Raw genomic sequence first — 18409 nt, 5'->3', positions numbered from 1 at the left:
TTTAATTTTATATGAAATATTTTGTTCATGAGACTCATTACCCTAAGAGAAGCACAAAACATTATTGTAAGATTATCATTAATCAATCTGATATAGCAGCCCAATACTGAGAACTAAAGTGGGGCAGAGCATAAACATGTGCATGTCATCAGTCTCTAAAATACTGCCGTGAGGAGGACAAAAAAAATGTTGGATTGGCAATAGCAGATGAACTGCTTTGTAGTATAAAAAGGATTTATAGGCAAAAAGATAGTGGTCAACTAACACTGTTATTATAGCCAGGTGATACTATTCTCTCCTTGGCATATTCCCTCACATATTAAAAGCTTTCACCATTTTGTAGTATTACTAAATTGATGAGACATGTTGTACACGGTTCAAGCCACCATTATTACTACAGGGAGTGCAGAATTATTAGGCAAATGAGTATTTTGACCACATCATCCTCTTTATGCATGTTGTCTTACTCCAAGCTGTATAGGCTCGAAAGCCTACTACCAATTAAGCATATTAGGTGATGTGCATCTCTGTAATGAGAAGGGGTGTGGTCTAATGACATCAACACCCTATATCAGGTGTGCATAATTATTAGGCAACTTCCTTTCCTTTGGCAAAATGGGTCAAAAGAAGGACTTGACAGGCTCAGAAAAGTCAAAAATAGTGAGATATCTTGCAGAGGGATGCAGCACTCTTAAAATTGCAAAGCTTCTGAAGCGTGATCATCGAACAATCAAACGTTTCATTCAAAATAGTCAACAGGGTCGCAAGAAGCGTGTGGAAAAACCAAGGCGCAAAATAACTGCCCATGAACTGAGAAAAGTCAAGCGTGCAGCTGCCACGATGCCACTTGCCACCAGTTTGGCCATAATTCAGAGCTGCAACATCACTGGAGTGCCCAAAAGCACAAGGTGTGCAATACTCAGAGACATGGCCAAGGTAAGAAAGGCTGAAAGACGACCACCACTGAACAAGACACACAAGCTGAAACGTCAAGACTGGGCCAAGAAATATCTCAAGACTGATTTTTCTAAGGTTTTATGGACTGATGAAATGAGAGTGAGTCTTGATGGGCCAGATGGATGGGCCCGTGGCTGGATTGGTAAAGGGCAGAGAGCTCCAGTCCGACTCAGACGCCAGCAAGGTGGAGGTGGAGTACTGGTTTGGGCTGGTATCATCAAAGATGAGCTTGTGGGGCCTTTTCGGGTTGAGGATGGAGTCAAGCTCAACTCCCAGTCCTACTGCCAGTTCCTGGAAGACACCTTCTTCAAGCAGTGGTACAGGAAGAAGTCTGCATCCTTCAAGAAAAACATGATTTTCATGCAGGACAATGCTCCATCACACGCGTCCAAGTACTCCACAGCGTGGCTGGCAAGAAAGGGTATAAAAGAAGGAAATCTAATGACATGGCCTCCTTGTTCACCTGATCTGAACCCCATTGAGAACCTGTGGTCCATCATCAAATGTGAGATTTACAAGGAGGGAAAACAGTACACCTCTCTGAACAGTGTCTGGAAGGCTGTGGTTGCTGCTGCACGCAATGTTGATGGTGAACAGATCAAAACACTGACAGAATCCATGGATGGCAGGCTTTTGAGTGTCCTTGCAAAGAAAGGTGGCTATATTGGTCACTGATTTGTTTTTGTTTTGTTTTTGAATGTCAGTAATGTATATTTGTGAATGTTGAGATAATATATTGGTTTCACTGGTAATAATAAATAATTGAAATGGGTATATATTTTTTTTTGTTAAGTTGCCTAATAATTATGCACAGTAATAGTCACCTGCACACACAGATATCCCCCTAACATAGCTAAAACTAAAAACAAACTAAAAACTACTTCCAAAAATATTCAGCTTTGATATTAATGAGTTTTTTGGGTTCATTGAGAACATGGTTGTTGTTCAATAATAAAATTAATCCTCAAAAATACAACTTGCCTAATAATTCTGCACTCCCTGTATTTGACTGTGCCATGGGAGGAAGCCATAATCCTATATTCTTTTTACATATTGCGCCAGCTTGCGGTGGGCCTCTTAGCAGTGCATGTTGGAAAGGTACCTATGGTGCTGGACTCGAAGTATCAGCTAAGTGGGATAAAGAGCATCCATTCTCTGCAAAACCTGGGCTGGATCTGATGAGATATTTAGATACTACTGATCCTCACCTTCAAAGTGCTCCACCTGCCAAGGAAGCTGTGGCTGGTTTAAGCGTTCTGATGCAGACTGCCTTACCTCAGGAGTCTGATCATTTGGAGGCAAAGGAACAAAGTGATTTGTTGTAGGTTCTGTGAATGACCAGAACCTTGCTTGGGCACGACGATAGCTCTACACACCTGGAATGAAGGTAAGACCCTCATGATACTTCAAGCTCCCAGAGTGACAAAAGAAATAGGTGGTCATTACAACCCTGGTGGTCGGTGTTAAAGCGGCGGTAAGACCGCCAACAGGCCGGCGGTAAAAAAATTGGAATCACGACCATGGCGGAAACTGCCAACAAAGACAGCCACTTTAACACTCCGACCGCCACGGCGGTACAGACAAACAGCTTGGCGGTCACCACCAACAGGCAGGCGGAAGACAAAGTATCGCCCACAGTATCACAACCTACCAATCCACCACCTTTTCCGGGGCAGATTCACCGCGGATAAAAACACGGCGGAAACAGGACTTCGAAGGGAAAACGCTCACCTCTACACACCCCACGAGGAATCCGGACACCATGGAACCAGAGCTGCACATCCTGCCAGCCCTCATCTTCTTGCTCCTCTACCAGGAGCACGAACGCCGGCGGCGAAGACAACGGTGAGTACTGCTCCTACGACACAGGGGAGGGGGGAGGGAAAAAACAGGGACACACACATGCAACACCCCCACCCCCACCCACTACAACACACACACCAATACATATTTATACATTATAGTTACAGCCCCCAACCCCCCCGGAAGAATGCAAAGACAAAAGGAAATTAATGTAACCATTGTAATATATTAAAATCAAGTAGTCAAAAATATATATATACACCATAAACAAAATATACACCAAGCTTAGTAGTCCAGGTAGTGCTCCAATGAAGTCCGTGGAACACTGGGCCCTCGCGGTATGGGCGAGGCCCACACAAGATCCCCGACCATGATGGAGAGAACACTGCAGGGGCATCAGAGAGCAAGAAAACAGGCACCTCAGGGGGAGGGAAAAGGGGGACACCACAGCCGGTTGAGTGCACAACGCCAAATCCACGAGAGGGCCACATGCTCACTGTTCAATCCTGGGGAGTGCAAAGCCACAGTCTCTCAAGTCTCTACAGTGGGTGGGTTGCCCACTGTTCCATCCTGGGGAGTGCAAAGCCACAGTCTCTCAAGTCTCTACAGTGGGTGGGTTGCCCACTGTTCCATCCTGGGGAGTGCAAAGCCACAGTCTCTCAAGTCTCTACAGTGGGTGGATTGCCCACTGTTCAATCCTGGGGAGTGCAAAGCCACAGTCTCTCAACTCTCTACAGTGGGTGGATTGCCCACTGTTCAATCCTGGGGAGTGCAAAGCCACCGTCTCTCAAGTCTCTACAGTGGGTGGGTTGCCCACTGTTCCATCCTGGGGAGTGCAAAGCCACAGTCTCTCAAGTCTCTACAGTGGGTGGATTGCCCACTGATCAATCCTGGGGAGCGCAAAGCCACAGTCTCTCAACTCTCTACAGTGGGTGGGTTGCCCACTGTTCCATCCTGGGGAGTGCAAAGCCAGTGTCTCTCAAGTGGATGTATCTCTCCACTGGTTCTGGAGGGGGCATGGTGCCCAGAGTGCTTCATCCTGCTAAGGACAGAGGTAGTGGATGCCTTTCTCCACTGGTTCTGGAGGGGGCATGGTGCCCAGAGTGCTTCATCCTGCTAGGGACAGAGGTAGTGGATGCCTTTCTCCACTGGTTCTGGAGGGGGCATGGTGCCCAGAGTACTTCATCCTGCTAAGGACAGAGGTAGTGGATGTATCTCTCCACTGGTTCTGGAGGGGGCTCTGTGCCCAGAGTGCTTCATCCTGCTCGTGACTGACTCAGTAGCGTCAGTGCCTTTGGCGCTCATGGGCCAGCGGTGCTTGGAGCGGCGGTGCCCTGTTCAGCCGTGCTTGGAGCGGCGGTGCCCTGTTCAGCCGTGCTTGGAGCGGCGGTGCACTGTTCAGCCGTGCTTGGAGCGGCGGGCTCCTTTGCAGTGACTCAGCTGCTGGCGGTCCTCTCTGTCCCAGCGGGGCTTGTGCTGGCGGTCCTCTCTGTCCCAGCGGGGCTTGTGCTGGCGGTCCTCTCTGTCCAAGCAGGGATGACGGCAGTGGCCTCCTGGGCAGCGGGGATGACGGCGGTGGCCTCCTGGGCAGCGGGGATGATGGCGGTGGCCTCCTGGGCAGCGGGGATGATGGCGGTGCCCTCCTGGGCAGAGGGGATGATGGGGGTGGCCTCCTGGGCAGAGGGGATGATGGCGGTGGCCTCCTGGGCAGAGGGGATGATGGCGGTGGCCTCCTGGGCAGAGGGGATGATGGCGGTGGCCTCCTGGGCAGCGGGGATGATGGCGGTGGCCTCCTGGGCAGCGGGGATGATGGTGGTCTCCTTCGCCGTGCTGCTCTTCCCAGACTTTCCTGGTTTCTTGTGGTCCTTCCCCACCTTGGAAGGTGTCGCAGCTGACTCCACACTCCCACCGGAGCCCCTGGGAGCGGCTTTGGTGGCTTCCCCCTCTCCCGCCGGGCACTGGACAGCTTTTGATGCTTGACAGGTGGGGGGCTGCCCGTGCTGTGGCTCTGTGCCACACTGGCTGCCCTGGTGGCCGGTGCACTCCAGATTCCAGTGACTACAGGCACCACTGGTCCCGGAGATGTTGTGGCTGAGGTGCTAGTTCGGGACCTAGGAGACGGACGGGGTGGGGGAGGTGTGGGAAAGAGGTCAAGGTTGGACAGGAAACGTTTTTTGGAGACACTGGGACGGGTAGCTGGAGGGGGTTTGGGAGTGGAGGAAGAGGTTGTGGTTGTGGTTGTAGGAGGTGTTCGTTTGCTGACTTTGGTTGAAGGTGCATGGGCTGGAGGCTGTCGTGAGGTGGATGGCTGTTGGGTGGGTGTGTGCCTGCGATTGTGTATCTTGGGAGGTGGTGTCACAGACACACTGGGAGAGGACACAGGGGACGTGTGAATGGTAGTGGGGTTGGTGACTGCATGTGAGCGGGATGTGGTGGTGGGTGTGCTGGTGATGGCAGTGGTGGCTGAAGATGTAGTGCATGCAGGTGTGAGTGGAGACAAGACTGGGAGGGAGGAGGGAGACGAGGAGGAGGGGGACACAGTGGAGGCAGTGGATGTTGGTGTGTCTGCATGTGTGTGATGCTTGCGTGAGTGCCTGTGGGATGTGTGGTGCTTATGTTTGCCAGAGCTTCCCTTGTGTGTTGACGTGTGTGCATGCTGGTCTGAAGGTGTGCTTGGGATAGGCTGAGGTAGAGAGGATTGGGTCTGGGTGGAGGAAGTTGGAGGGGGGAGGCTAGAGACAGGGACAATGGCTGCCATCAGTGCTGAGGCCAGAGTCTGAAAAGCTTGCTGAAGGGCCACCTGACCAGAATGAATGCCCTCCAGGAATGAATTTGTTTGTTGCAAATGCCTTTCTACACCGCGGATGGCATTCAAAATGGTAGACTGCCCAACAGTGAGGGACCTGAGGAGGTCAATGGTCTCCTCACTGAGGGCAGCAGGGGTGACTGGGGCAGGGCCTGAGGTGCCTGGGGCGAAGGTGATGCCCACCCTCCCAGGTGAGCAGGCACGGGGCAAAGGCTGAGGGGCTGCTAGGAGGGCAGTGCTGGTAGGGGGGTGGAGGCTGTACCTGTCGATTGGGGGGGGGGGCACAGATGTTGCCGCCACCACAAGGGAGCTCCCATCAGAGGAGGAGTCTGTGTCGCTGGTGTCAGCTCCTGTCCCTGCCGTGGAGCTCCCCTCGCCCTCCGTCCCACTGATGAAGTCCGAGTCCCTAGTGTGGCCCTCCATGGCCATGTGGGATAAAGCCCCCTTGTGCTCCGGTGCCACTGCTCCTCTGCCTGATGATGCTAATGCACACAAGAACAGGGAGACCACAAAAAGGGGGAGGGGGGGGCGATAGAAGAAAGACATGTTGAGTGCATGCATTACCGCTACCGTTGGCGGACACGACAGACACAGAAGCCCCCTGCACTACGCCGTGCTCTCGGGCTCCACTGTTCAATCCCTGGGAAATGGCCTACTAGGCTATGCACGACATCTGCACACATGGATGACACAGGGGCATGACTAGGTGTACTTGGCACTCTACAGAGGTGGGGTTGGGTGCCACATGGCCTGCCTTATGGAGGGACCTTGCCTACTAAACTCACCCTGGCCTAGGGAAACCCACAGCTCACCTCCCCCACCCAGACCCCTCCATTGCGCGCAAAATCAGCAGGCGTGTACTCACCCCCTTGTGGCTGCTGTGATGCCCTCAAGTGCCCATCCAACTCCGGGTACGCCACCGCCAGGATCCTGAACATCAGGGGGGTCATGGTGCGACGGGCACCCCTACCACGTTGGGGGGCCATCCCCAGGTGAGCCTCCGCCGTCTTCTTGCTCCAGCGGCGAATGTCTTCCCATCTTATCCGGCAGTGGGTGCTCCGTCTGTGGTAGACCCCCAGGGTCCGGACATCCTTGGCGATGGCACGCCAAATATCTTTTTTCTGGTGGGCGCTGACCTACATGAATTGTACAGGGGGAAGAGAAACTTATTACCAACTGCACCGTCACAGTCATTGGTCCCCATCCCTACCCTGGCCATGTGGCACATGCACTCACCGTTGTTTCATGCACTCCTCAATCTCCCCCCCCCCCCTTCTTACATCCACCCCACTCCACACAGGCATAGCCCATACAGCATGCTCCCAGTGTACTTACCGGTTTGTCTGGAGGACTGTAGAGTAGCGTGTACTGGGGGAGGACCCCGTCCACGAGTTTCTCCAACTCCTCCGATGTGAAGGCAGGGGCACTTTCCCCAGACACTCAAGCCATTGTCTCTTCCAGACCGAGGTCACAGCAGCACTTGCAGTGTAAGTCCTCTCCTGTCGAAGATCAGGTATCGAGTGATTGAACAGATAGAAAATGGCGGTCACATCCACGGCGGTGCGTACCGTCACCGCCGGCGTACATCGTCATTGGCTCCTGGGACCCATAGGGTACAATGTTAACCAATGCAGCATTGCGCCGCGGTCTTCGACCGCCTACCGTGACGGTGTACAACGCCAGCGCAGTTACCTCACATCCCATTGTCCCACTTTAGAGGTCAGGCAGCCGCAATTTCAGGGGCCCACATGGCTTCATTTTTAACTGCGTCACACATACCTAGGCCTAGATTCAACACACATACAGGCAACTTTTTGGATTAGGATTCGTGTTCTGTGTAAGCTGTGGGTACGTACCTCTGAGTTGGTTGACTCTGTGCTCGCTGTTGTCCTTCATAGGCACCATCTGCTGGGACATGTGAGGAGATGGCGGCATCCTCCGGTGTACCGACCACTGGTGGACCTGTCGACAATGGAGGAAAGACATGTGATCATCACATACAGGCTTGACCGTGCCACAATCCAGGAACTGTGTACCAAGCTGGAGCCAGACCTGATGTCAGCTATGCGCCATCCCACAGGAATCCCCCCTCAAGTGCAGGTGCTGTCAGTGCTCCATTTCCTTGCAAGTGGGTCATTTCAAACAACTGTGGCCATTGCATCAGGGATGTCCCAGCCTATGTTTTCCAACGTGTTGACCAGAGTGTTGTCTGCCCTGCTGAAACACATGCAGCGCTACATCGTTTTCCCTCAGGTTGAGGATTTGCCTACAGTGAAAGGTGATTTCTATGCCCTGGGACATATCCCCAACATCATAGGTGCCATTGATGGGACCCATGTGGCTTTGGTCCCCCCCCGCAGGAGTGAACAGGTGTACAGAAACCGGAAGAGTTATCATTCGATGAATGTACAGATGGTATGTTTGGCAGACCAGTACATCTCCCATGTTAATGCCAAGTTCCCTGGCTCAGTGCATGACGCCTACATCCTGCGGAATAGCAGCATCCCTTGTGTGATGGGTCAACTCCAGAGGCACCGTGTGTGGCTATTAGGTGAGCACCTGGAAGCAAGACAGTGGGAATGGTTGTCTGGGGTTATCCCTACAGGTTAGTGTGTGTCTAACTGTTGTCCCTTGCCATTTGCAGGTGACTCTGGTTACCCCAACCTGTCATGGCTACTGACCCCAGTGAGGAATCCCAGGACAAGGGCAGAGGAACGCTACAATGAGGCCCATGGGCGAACACAGCGGATAATCGAGCGGGCCTTCGGCCTCCTGAAGGCCAGGTTCAGGTCCCTCCATAAGACAGGTGGATCCCTATTCTACTCACCAAAGAAGGTGTGCCAGATCATCGTGGCCTGCTGTATGCTTCACAACTTAGCTTTGCGACAACAGGTGCCTTTTCTGCAGGAGGATGGTCCAGATGGCGGTATGGTTGCAGCTGCAGAGCCTGTGGACAGTGAAGACGAGGAAGCAGAAGAAGACATGGACAACAGGGACTCAGTGATCTTGCAATATTTCCAGTGAGACACAGGTAAGAATACAAAACCTGCCTACTACATGTACTTTAACACTACTACCTCTCTACTGTCTGCCGTTTTCACCCAGTGCATGGTCACCGAGTTGTCACTTTCCCTTACGATTTCACAGATGTGGGTCCCACTGTGTAACATCTGCTTTGATTCCTCAGGGACTAGAGCTGCGTGACATAGGTATGTTGCCATTACAATTGAAAGAGCTTTTTGCCACAGTAATTGCTAATACACTATTCCGAAATCACAGACTGACTCCAGATTGTTTTGTGCTTCAAGGGTGTTTATTTTAGTGCTCAAGATTGGAGGGGGTTGCGAAATGGTGAGGGGTGATGGTGGAGGAATGTCCATGGCAGAGTCCAGTCTATTAGCCTCACAGGTGCATTGCCCAAATGGGCATAGGAAGTGGAGCTGGGGCAGTTTAAGGATGGACAGGGTGACAAAGTGGGACAGAAGGATGACATTTAGAATGGTCTCATTTCTTGGCGGTGGTCTTGGCATCGTTCTCTGTCTTTGTCCTGGATCTCAGCAACCGTTTGCAGGGTGGTTCTCCCTCTGCAGGGGGTGGGGTGCTGGTGTGGTGGTCCTGTGGCGGTGCCTCCTGTCCACTAGTGCCGGCGGAGGTGGTGGGCAGTTCATCGTCCAGGCTAGTGTCAGGGGCCCCTTGTTGTGTCACAGTGTCCCTCCTGGTGTTGAGTACTTCCTTCAGCACCCCTACGATGGTGCCCAGGGTGGAAGTTCCTCTCTGAAGCCCAAATACTGTTCCTCCTGCAGGCGCTGGGTCTCCTGAAACTTGGCCAGTACCGTTGCCATCATCTCCTGGGAGTGGTGGTAGGTTCCCATGATGTTGGAGGGCCTCGTGGAGAGTGGGTTCCCTTGGCCTGTCTTCCCCCTGTCGCACAGCAGCCCTCCCAGTTCCCCTGTGTTCCTGGGCCTCCGTCCCCTGGACCGAGTGCCCACTGCCACTGCCCCCAGGTCTCTGTTGTTATTGGGGTGGTGGGTTAGCCTGGGTTCCCTGTAGTGGTGGACACACTGCTGATTGACGTGTCCTGGGGACAGAAGTATGGGCCCGCTGGGTGGGTGCTGTGCTGGTGTTTCCAGAGGGGGGAAGCTCTGTAGTGGCCTGTGACTGTGTGATGGGAACATACTGTCCCGAGGTACCCGATGGGCCGGGCTGGTCATCTAGATCCAGTTGGACAGAGCTGCTGTCATCACTGTGGGTGGGTGACCGTGTACCCCAGTGCTTGCATTCCTGTGTGGGACCTTGTGTGATGATGGTTAAGGGGGGGTGTATGCGTTGTGCAGCTGGCATGCTTTGGTGATGGGTGTCCATGCTTTGGTGTTGCATGCAGGGCTTGGCGTTGGCATGTGTGGTTTGTGATGTTGGGACATTTCTGAGGAGTAGGAGTGATGAGGGTGAGGGTGGGGGTACGTGATAGCATACAGTTAGGGTGGGTGATGAAATAGTTAAGATTTGACTTACCAGAGTCCATTCCTCCTGCTACTCCTGCGAGGCCCTCAGGATGCAGAATCGCCAAGTCCTGCTTCTCCCATGTTGTTAGTTGTGGGGGAGGAGGTGGGGGTCCGCCGCCAGTCCGCTGAACCGCAAGGTGGTGTCTTGAGACCACGGAACGCACCTTCCCCCGTAGGTCGTTCCACCTCTTCCTGATGTCATCCCGATTTCTTGGGTGCTGTCCCACTGCGTTGACTCTGTCCACTATTCTTCGCCATAGCTCCATCTTCCTTGCAATGGAGGTGTGCTGCACCTGTGATCCGAATAGCTGTGGCTCTACCCGGACGATTTCCTCCACCATGACCCTGAGCTCATCCTCCGAGAACCTGGGGTGTCTTTGCCGTGCCATGGGGTGTTGTGGGTGATGTGTGGGGTGGTGTGTGTGGTGATAAGTGTGCTGATATGTAGTGGAGTGTTGTGTGAGGTGCGTGGAAGTTATGTAGGTGATGGTGTTATGTGCCTGTGGATGCTAGTATTGTTGATGGTGGTGTCTCTGTGCTCATAGGGGTTTGTGGGTATTGTGGGTGGGTGTTTTATATTGTATTGGGTGTGTGGGAGTGGTGTGTGTATGTGTATCAGGTGTGTGTAGTTTGAATTGTCCAATGTGGTAGTGTTTTGTAAAGGTGTGTGTATTTTGAGCGCGGCAGTGTGTACCGCCAATGGAATACCGCGGTTGAAAGACCGCCGCGTGGGTTGTGATAGTGTGGGCGTATTTCTGTTGGCGTGACGGTGGAGGTTTTGTTTTCGCCAGTTTTTCACTGACCTTTGGTGTGGGTGACTGAATATTGGCGGATTCCGTGCTGTGGGTCATAATGGCTGTGGCGGATTTCCGCGGGCGCAGCGGTGTGTTGGCGGTCTTCTGCACGGCGGTAAGCGGCTTTTACCGCCAATGTTGTAATGACACCCATAGTCTTTATCCACAAAGTGTCTCCTAATTCTGGAAAGGCAATGCCTCTTCCCACACCACCTATGGATCCTACATGGAAAAATGTGCATTAAGAAATCTCCCTCTAGTACTTTCCTCATGTATCGAGAATTGAAAGTGGCAACTTAAGACTGCAGGGAAAGCAAAAACTAATATGGTAACGGTCCATATGCCTCTCTTCCTCTTTCGCCACCTGCCCCAACATATCCAAACACCAGACTCCAAAAACCTGCACCTTACCCTTGAACCTCAACCCCTCAGAGTCCATTCCTGACAGTTCACCCTAATCCCCCACAATCACTGAACATAATTGGCCTCTTTTCAACAAGCTCCTTTCTTGTTCTCACACCTCTCTCGAAGAACAGACATCCTCACTTCGGCTCTATTCCAGCTTAGTGACTCTTTCTTCCCATCACTCCTATTCCCATCACCTCCTGCGGACCCTCCCTCCACACGTTTCCAGCATACTGAGACCAGCCGCCTACCCAGATCCAAATGGACGAAACCTCCCCTTGAAAACTCTGACCTACTCCATCTCTTAAAGAGTTACACAGCTTCAAATTCCGCTACCCCTTCCTGGTATCTTCCTGCCGACCCCTCCTTCTATCTTTCCGTAGGGGGCTACCAGATTTCCACCATCATCTCTGACAGCATTAAAACTCATACACACTAGTGAACACTGATCCCCTCCTAACTTGATGCAAATCCCAAGTACCCTCCCGGATCAACCAAGTCAGAAAGACAACGGCTTCTCCCTGAACTGCTTGCTTCACAATTGCCGATCTGCAGTCAAACACTGTCTAGAGTTATCAGACTCGATCTTGACCCATAATCTTGACATCTTGATCCTTGCTGGAGCGTGGTTCAATCTCTCATCTAATCACGCTCTGGACCTTCTTCTTGCTCCCAACTACTCTATTTTACACCGCAACTGAGAAGACAGACACAGTGGAGGTCTCGCACTTATTCACCAAAACTCTCCGAGATGCCGAACCTTCCCAACGACCCACTTTCAGTCTTTCGAAAGCTTGCTGGTGGAACTGTCCACATCCACTACTTCCAACTTCAGACTGAATGTGATTTACCACCATCTGTGTCAAACCAACACCTTCATAGAGGAACACATGGATTTCTTCACTTCTCAACTTATCAGCTCTAACAATATCTTCCTTGGTGGACACTTTTATCTCCTTTTTCAACATCATTGATCTCCAACAACACTGCCATAAACCTACACACCACAAAGGCACCATTCCGGATCTGATAATCTCAAATTCCCCCTACCTAAAGACACATGACCCCATCCCAGTCGACTGGGCTGATCACATGCAGATCCTATTCTCTCCAACCGGCTCTTACACCAAAACATATGGGCAACCCAGGAAGACACATCCAACCTTGACACAGAAGCCATGGCCATCATGGCCTTTCCCACCCTAATTGCGATCACACCTTATCTTGACATCAATAAAGCCACCGACAAGTTCAACTCCTGCATGATATCCCTTATTGACAAAAGTGCAGCCCCTGAAGTGTAAATTATCCAGGCCTAAACCCTCTAGGCTCTGGTTCTTTCAAAAGCTTTATGAAGAACAAAAGCTTATCAGAAAGAAGGAGAAAGAATGGAGACAAGCACCATCTTTCCTGAGTATGACCAACCTTTGCAAAGCTAGAAAACAATACAAAAACCAAATCCTCAGAACCAAATTCTGCCATATCAAAGCCCTTGTGAATTCTGCAAAGAATAGACCAAAGCATTTGTTCAAGATTATTGCATAGTCTACTAATCCTTCTGTCACTTAAGCCATCCTTGGCCTCTTGCAACGACTTTGTGGATTCCTTTGACAAAAAAATTAGACATCCATATTTTGCTTCCCACATCCATATTTTGCTTCCCATCAATGACTCCCTTGAAGTGGTTGAGTCTCTACCATGCAAAGCACTGCAATCATTGTCATCTTTCTCTCTAATCTCAGAGCAGGAAGTACAACAAACTATCTCCAAAGTAACACCCTCAAATCACCATCAGAACATTATTTCAGGCTCTATCAGCAAATCTCTTCCTCACACCTACTCCCCATATGGACCACCATGGTCCATTCCTCTCTTAAACAGGGTCTCTTCCCTGAATGACTAAAAATGGGTCAAATCACTCCGCTCTTAAAAAAACAACTTCTCAGTCCAGAGAACCTGAACAACTACTGCCCAGTCTCCACACTCCCATTTTCAGGTAAAGTCATTGAAAGTTGCATAGCATCTCAACTAGCCTCACAAATCCAAACAAACAACCTCCTAGACACTCTCCAATAAGGTTTCTGCCAGGATCACAGTACAGAAACTGCGATCCTCAAGATAGTTGATAACTCCCTTAGAATGCTCGAGTCAGGCAACTCCGACCTCCTAGTCCTCCTGGATTTATCTGCCACATTCAACACTGTCAACCATCATAGCCTCCTTCATATTCTTGAACTACGCATAGGATGTGGAGGCACTGTCCTCAACTAGTTCTCCTCTTACCTACTCAACCATTCCCCATGTAATGAAAATGGGCAACTTGTTCTCAAGACCTGTTAGCATTCACCAAGGTGTCCCAAAATGTTCGACCCTCTCCCCAACCTACACCTGGAACCACTATGTGCGAATCTCAGAAACTATAGGATTATATTCCAACTCTATGCCGACGATACCCAAATATACTTGAAAATGTAAATCTTGGAGAATGTTGCTCTGCTTTCCAATACACTCTTAAAGATTCAAAACTGGATTCCAAACACATTTTAAAACTCAACCCAACTAAAACAGAATTTCTCTTGATCTCACCACTGAAAGAAAAAACGTCAGTACAAGAGTGGATGGCCAACTTTCCTGCCTTTGAAGGCTGCCCCACCATTGTCAGGAGTGCCAGATCACTCTGCATCACCCTTGATAATCGCTCAATCTTCACAGACACATAGCAGCCATGGCCAACAGTGCACAACACCAACTTAGGCAGCTTTGGGAGTATTAGAAAATTGATTCCCGAATAAGACCTCAAAACAGTAGTGCAGACTCTTTTCCTCTCCAGACTAGACTATGGAATTGCCCTTCTCTCAGGCATTCCCAAGGTACACCTAAGCCCACTTAGAGCAAGTCACCCCACCCCCCTCCCTGCCAGCAGCCACCACTACAAATCCTTGGGGCATTGGGGATGACAGGGACGAGGGGAGTGCACTGTGCACTCCCCTAAGTGCGCGTGTATGTTTGGCCAGCTGTCTCGGGCCAGCCAAACACACATGCGCAGTAGGCTCTCTCCAGCCTGCTACTGTGCTGCCGGGCTAGAGAGAGCTGTCACAGGCTCCCAGTCTGCCTGGCAGCGTCAGGATTGACTGCATGGCAGGCTGGGAGCCTGTGCCTGCGGCCTGCTGAGGAGATGGAGGAGCGGCAGCGTAGCACGGCGTGCAGGTAATTTTATTGTTTATTATTTTTTTATTTTATTAATATTTTCCCCACCACCCCCATGCTCCTTCCTCCCCCCGAGGGCTTCCCCACCCCCATAACACCTGCATGCCGTGACATGAATTTGACCACATTTGTCCTGCCCTGCTAACCCTCCAATGGCTCCCCATTGAAGCGCAAGCCCAATTCAAAATCGCCTGCTTTACACACAGAATGCTGCACTCCTCCTCACCCTCCTATCAAAACGAAAAACTGAAAACCTCTGGAGCAAATAGGGATCTCTGGAGCAAATAGGTGGAACCCCCCCACCTTCAGGAGAGAACTATACATGAACCAGTTTCTCTGGTAGCACCACTAGAATCTGGAACTCTCTGACTCCCCTACTCGGTCTAACCACCTGTTTTGCAACTTTTAAAAAGGACCTCAAGCTCCTCCTATTTGATAGACATCTTGGTTAATTGATCCTCAACCATATCTATTTACTTTCTCCACTGCACCCTAATCTGCCTTCATTTAACTGTTCATGTCCTCTGCCTTATTGTTGTACCTGTCTCTTGTGGTAACTCATGTATACATACACTGATGTAAACATCTAAATTAAACTACTATTAATGCAGCCCACTGTAAACCTGTATCCTGTGTGTTGTAAAGCGCTCTGATGCCTTCAGGTCATGTCTGTACTATATAAAATTGCAAACATAAATCATAAGTAACTAAATTACCATTGCCAGAAGTATTTGTGCTAGCCTACCGCCATCAAAGAGCAATCTGTCTTTACATCTGACACATGAAAAGTAAGCATGCCACTTTCTGGCTTTAAGAGGCAGCCCTGATGCACAACCTCAGCCCTTATTGCTGCTTATGATAAGAGATCACATGACTCCTAAGCATCGCTTTGAATATTAGCTATTCTGAGCTCTATTTTTTCAGTTAAATTTCTTTTCACTTTGGATAATTTTCTCCCTTTTTTTTAAATGTCTTCTCTTAGTAAATATTTGCTTATTTAGTGCAGTCTAAGCGATGATTTTGCAGTCACTCCACATGTTATAATATTTTGCACATTACAGCCCTTTTTATGAAACAAAGACCAATATCTTTGTAGAGCGCTTTGTACATTTTTACATGCATGTGAATGCTGGGTATAGTAAATAAATACCCTTTTTGTGTTTTGTATTTCTTTCTCTTTCAAGTTTCGTGTGTGGGGTTTTCTGATCTCTATTACCTATCAGCTTTCCTCTTTTTCACCTACTTGTTTACTCTTGTCTCTATTTCTTCACGTTTTGCACGACATCTTTGGTGTACTCCCACCCCCTTTCATCTTTGATTACCTGATTTCAGGCCAATTTATTTGTATTATATTATGTACTTACCTTTTGCCTTTCGCTTGAACTTGCCTGTCCCACTTTTATTCCTTTCTGCCTCGCTCTGCTGCCAATCTTGCACTCCGCTATGGTAACCCATCATGCGTTGCAGCAGTGGTTTTGTTACACAATTACTGGCACAGCCAATAAGAATTTGGCTCTATGGCTCTATGACCTATCTGTGCACCTTTGTGGTGTGCTCTCTTGTCACACTTGCACATTCCATGCTACCCAAGTTGCCTCGTAGCAATAACTATCACATTATAGATTGACAGAGCCAATAAGGATGTGATATACTAAACAACTTTCCTTCACTTTCCTTATAACAACCTTAATTTGTAGGAAAAAATGACTGTTACTGATGCTGCCTGACTCCAACTGTAAAAGCATGGTAGGAGACTCCTGGAATTAATTGTGTAGTTTCTTCCTTAGATTTGCCAGAAGCATTTAATTGACACTGTAGTCTAAACATGGTGTGTTAAACTGTAGAATCTATTATAGGAGTCATTATGGCACTTTCTTCAGACATGCCATGATACGTTTTTGTTAAAATAAACAACTATATTGAAGATTGTAGTCAGTAATATCAATAGTAAGTGGCTACAATACCATGACCAAAATATCAAAAAAACGAATTATTTAGCAGGTAAATGTATATAGGTGAGTACTGATCATCATGGATCTATCTATCTATATAGCTATCTAGCTAGCTAGCTCAAAATTGCACACTTTCAGGCTTACTGTGATGCATACATAGTGCAAAAAAAGAAGAAAGAACTCTGGGTAGTTCCCAAGTTAGGTTGAGAGCAGCTCCAGTATATAACACGCTACACCAGCAACACTCTAGATTTGCTCACATCAAATATCTGCTTTTCTATCAAAGCTTTTAAGCATAGGATTAGCATATCCACACCGAGCTATAAAGGGACAAAGAGTCTGATTTAGAGTTTGGCAGAGGGGTTATTCCATTACAAAGGTGATGGATATCCCACCCACCGTATTATAAGTTCCATAGGCTATAATGGAATTCCATCACGTTTGTGACAGAGTAATCCCTCCGCCAAACCATAAATCGGGCCCAAAGTCTATTGCCATCAAAGTCTTTAAGCATAGGATTAGCGCAGTGCCATCCACACTGAGCTGTAAAATGACAAAAGCCTTTCACCAGTACAGGCACAGTATTACAACTTTGAATTGGTTAATTACCATCCAAGCCTTCCTGGAATGGGTGTTCCCTTGTGTCTGAACAAAGCTAAACCTCTCTGAAGAGCTATTATGATAGCAAAAAACGTGTTGGGGTTGCTTTTGCTCATTCCAGGCTCTGGCTCAGCCAGAGGTCTTGTTGGAACTCCTGAGCCCATAACGAGCCGAGCTTTCATATGGCTTGTATCTGCCTCCCTCCCCACACCCAGGATGTTGCGTTATGGCCACCACTGCCAACCAAGTTTGACTCTTGGCTCAACATCCTGTGTTTCTGGGCAAATTACTTATCTCCCCAGCCTATAACCCATGAATGTGACCTTTTGTGCTGTACCCAACACTTGTGTAAAGTGCTCCAAAACATTCAGGTCGAGTTCACGCTATGTAAAAATTGCAGAAAATGCACAAAGAGGTAAAAACAATGTCTTACCATAAGGAAAGACAAATAATACCAATTTCCTGACTGATTTTGAAAGTGAAACTAGAAAATCTAGCTAAATAGCGGTTTCCCTTCTTAAATTGTGTGACCTTAGGCAAATGTTTTATTTCACCATCTCTTTTTTCTTCATTATCGCGTATGAAAGTGCTTTCAAATATGTGATTCAGAAACCAGTTGTAATAAAAACCAGCAATGGGATCTAAGATCTGAGCCAGATCCTTGGCTTAGCTCTGGATCGACTCTCCCTGGAAATCTCTGGGCCTTTAGGTCAAAGCACATGTATGTGGAGCTAAATATAGAAAATCTATACATATTTACCTGTTGAATTTTGGCCCTATATATTTGGGTCACAATATTGTGGCCGCTCAATATTTCATCCTCGATATTCTGAGTCTTCATAATGAGTGGCTATGAATGTAAGCAGTGAAAGCAATTCAACTTAATTTGGTATACAATGCGACGTGGGTTTGTAATCTCATGCTACAGTTAATTCAGGGAATAATTCAATTCAAACTTGTTTTGATAAATACCTAACCTCCTTGACAAAGACAGGATAGAAGAGCAATTCACCTAAATGTTAATTTATGCGAGAATGGATAGCCTGATAAAATCTTTCTAAACACTTCTAATACATTCATTAATAATTTTTTATCCCAAAAGAGAGATTTTGGTGCCTTAAATGTACTCAATTTTTGCAATTACTTTAAAAAAAACAGGGGGAGACAGAAAAGGAGACAGAAAGATATGTATAACTGATGCGATATTACTGGTTCTTTTCTTCCCTCAGAAGTGAAATAACAGTGTTTTCATGGTGTAAATGTTGTAATGCTGTCTCTGTCTCCCATATGGGATTGTGTTGAGCTTTTGCCAGTTCTCGGTCATCATTGAACTGTATTGGACTCTGCCACCAAGAAACTATTGTCTGTCTTCAGTATACCTGG

The 18409-nt window shown here is 48.7% G+C and overlaps 1 protein-coding gene across 2 annotated transcripts in view; it reads right to left on the bottom strand.

The window, feature by feature from the left end:
• LOC138292691 (cytochrome P450 2D17-like) overlaps positions 1–18409 on the bottom strand; it is a 327621-nt gene that overhangs the window by 173958 nt on the left and 135254 nt on the right. The window lies entirely within an intron of this gene.

The sequence above is a fragment of the Pleurodeles waltl genome, chromosome 4_2 (assembly GCF_031143425.1).
Source record: "Pleurodeles waltl isolate 20211129_DDA chromosome 4_2, aPleWal1.hap1.20221129, whole genome shotgun sequence".
NCBI lineage: Eukaryota > Metazoa > Chordata > Amphibia > Caudata > Salamandridae > Pleurodeles > Pleurodeles waltl.
This window is presented reverse-complemented; position numbering and strand designations above follow the sequence as displayed.